Genomic DNA, 3470 nt, shown 5'->3' with positions numbered 1-3470 from the left:
AGTGCTAGAGGTGGTGGTCGAGCAAGCACAAGTGCTAGTGGTGGTGGTCGAGCTAGCACAAGTGCTAGAGGTGGTGGTCGAGCTACCACAAATGCTAGAGGTGGTGGTCGAGCAGGCACAAGTGCTAGAGGTGGTGGTGGTCGGAGAGGAAGCACAAGTGCTAGAGGTGGTGGTGGTCGTAGAGGAATGGTTGATAATGGATCGGCCTTCGGTTATTTGCTTAATCCAGATGGTTGATCTAATAATAATGGTATATTATTTGTTCATACAATTCCTAGCATTTATTCATTTACTGTATTTACGCATTTACTCTCTTTATGTCTTGTGCTAACAATTGTCCTTTTTGTAGGCATGGCTTCATCCGGTTCCAGGACGAGGCCGGCGTGCGCGGACCAAGAGGACATGCCGAAGACGTGGATGGAGGCCAGTTTGGACAAGGAGAAGGAGAAGGATGTGCCCACACCATCATGTTGGTGTGCTGATGTTTGCAAGCTGAAGGTGTCCACTGACCGCAACAAGTCATGGACAGAAGGTAGAAGGTTTTTCGTGTGTCCCAACTATGCACATGATCGTCGAAGGCCAACTAACGCATATGACATACCACCGGTATGTTAGGTGTACATACAAAAAACATCAACAAGTTGTCAGTCATATGTCTAACAAAAACATGGTTTATATGTAGTCCCCTCTTCCACTTTGCAAGTACTTCACTTGGATAGGTCACGAGGTACCAAAAGATGTCCAAGAGGACCAACGTCGAGATTGGTTACGGAGGCAGCGCCTATTCGAGGAGTCCTATGCACGGGGATTGGAGTGGGAGTGTCGTGACAAGGAGGCTCGTGAGCGCAAGAAGCGTGAGGAAGAGAGGGCACGCAAAGAGAAGGAGGCTCGTCAAGAAGAGAGGGCAAGAAAACTTGCAAGGGCTCGCGATGCACGAGAGGAGGACGAGGCACGTGACAAGAAGGGAAAGTGGCCCCGTACTACTCAGTAGACAAATGGAAAGGCACCGGCGTCGATGATGAACTGTTGAGACTTTGTTTAATGTATCAACTTGTTATTCGAGACCTTGTGTGGTCATGAACTACTTATGCCATTCGAGACATCGTGTATGATGAACTTGTAATTCGAGACTATTTGAGAATGTGCAAACTATGTTCAGCATTCGAGACTAGTTAGTATGCTTTGTTCATATTTTTGGTTGAGACTAGCATGCTTTGTTCATATTTAACAGTGTGTGTTACAAGTTGCTAAGCAAAAAGACAGAAGTGTGTGCAAAAACACCAGGTCCACACCCAGACGCCAAGGTCCATGGCGTCTGGTTCATTTTGCTCACGCAGAAGACCAGACACATGCCTGATGTGTCTGATGGACACCCAGACGCCAAGGTTCATGGCGTCTGCCTCCCACACCCAGACGCCAGGGACCCTGGCGTCTGGCTCATTTTGCTCGCGCAGGAGACCAGACACCCTGTCTGATGTGTCTGATCGACACCCAGACGCCAAGGTTCATGGCGTCTGCCTGCCACACCCAGACGCCAGGGTCCCTGGCGTCTGGATCATTTTGCTCGCGCAGGAGACCAGACACCCTGTCTGATGTGTCTGATGGACATCCAGACGCCAAGGTCCGTGGCGTCTGGTATCCAGAGAGCATTTTTGCAGTTATCTGTCTGATGGATAAGATTCGAGTGGATAAGATTTTTTGGGCCCACCTCTAGCCCTATCATCCATTCATCTCCTCCTCTACCCCTCTCATTTCATTCATATCCACCCACTCTCACCTCTAGCCCTGCCAACGTCACTCCCTCATCCAGCACCCTAACCCCCCTCAAATCTCTCACGAATCGGGCCGGTTTCACCGTTGGATCTTCAGGATTTCGAAACTAGAAGGTAAATCAACTCCACCCCTATTTTTTGGTTGGTTTAATGTATTATAGTTTTGTGAAACCCCTAGTTTGTTTTCCTCGTGGTTTAATGTAAGATAGGTTAGCTACTAAGAGATTTGTGTGTTGTAGATGGCTAAGCAGTGGGTGCTTAGCCCTGTTGTTCATGTCCAAGGCTTGTCTCCATGTGTTGTGCAAGTTAGTGAAGTGGACCTCACTTTCGATTGGTTGAAGACTAAATTCATGTTGAAGCAAGGGTTGAAGGAAGAGGATTTTGTGTACTACGTCAGCAGGAGGCAGTCAGATGGCTCCGGGGAAAGAAAATTGGTTGACATAACTGATGATGACAAGATTTAAGAAATGCTGGAAGAATGGGAATGGAAAAGGGTTGTTGACTTGCATTGCTACAGGAAACCGAGTTATATGTGATGTTCATGTCGTTTCAACCATCGTGGTCATGAACTACTTATGTCATTCGAGACATTGTATGTGATGAACTTCTCATTCGAGACTATTTGTGTAATTTGAACTATGTTTGTAATTTGCTATGTCATTCGAGACATTGTATCGTAGACCATCGTGGTCATGAACTATATTTGTCATTTGCTATTAAATATATATGTCATTCGATACTATGCTGTGACAAAATATGAACAAAATGAAAAAACTACTACACCAGGGCCAGACGCCAAGTACCATGGCGTCTGCTCCCCTGACTTAGACCAGACGCCAAGGACCATGGCGTCTGCTCCCTTGACTTAGACCAGACGCCAAGGACCATGGCATCTGCCCCCCTGACTTAGACCAGACGCCAATGACCCTGGCGTCTGGGTCCCTGTACATAATATTTGACATACTATTTGACACAGGAAGACAACACATATATAATAATATGACAGGTTCATAGAACACAGAAGATAGCACATTTCACAGAATTTTCACCACGACAAATTCTTGCATACAAACGACAACAAGTCCACAGATTTTTCATCACGACAAATTCATGCATACATAAGACATCAAGTGCATACATAAGACATCAAATTCAAGACAACCTAAGAAGTTTTTACCACGACAACAAGAAGCTCACTTCCTCCTTCCTCTCTTCACCATGGTTGCAAGTGTAGGCTCCTCCTCTTTTCTAGTCTCCTCCTCCCCCTCTTCGTTGTATGCCTCCTCCTCTGCCTCAGTGTTGGCCTTATATCTTTGCATTCCTATTGGGATAAGCTTATGAGGATACTCCGGACTATGGAATTGTGTGTTCCATGTCTTCTTTCTACCTTTCTTGCCTGGTGTCTTAGCTATGGCTTTGCCTTTCCTAGATGGTTGTGGAGCATTGCCTTGTGTTGGTTGTGTAACCTGTGATGGTTGTGGAGCATCAACATCATACTCATGATCCTCTTCATGTGTTGCATCATACTCATGCTCCTCATGATGTGTTGGCTCCTCTTGATGTGATGGCTCCTCTTCATGGAACTCCTCCTCCATGTCCTCATCGTTCTGTAGATAACACCGTCTATTAGCTGTGGCGGCGCGGCTACCAGGTGCATACACATCACTGGACTGAGCACCATGGCAAGAAAGCATTGTT

The sequence above is a fragment of the Triticum dicoccoides genome, chromosome 2B, assembly GCF_002162155.2.
Source record: "Triticum dicoccoides isolate Atlit2015 ecotype Zavitan chromosome 2B, WEW_v2.0, whole genome shotgun sequence".
Taxonomy (NCBI): domain Eukaryota; kingdom Viridiplantae; phylum Streptophyta; class Magnoliopsida; order Poales; family Poaceae; genus Triticum; species Triticum dicoccoides.
The sequence above is the reverse complement of the archived record's forward strand: the minus strand, read 5'-3'. Positions refer to the sequence as shown.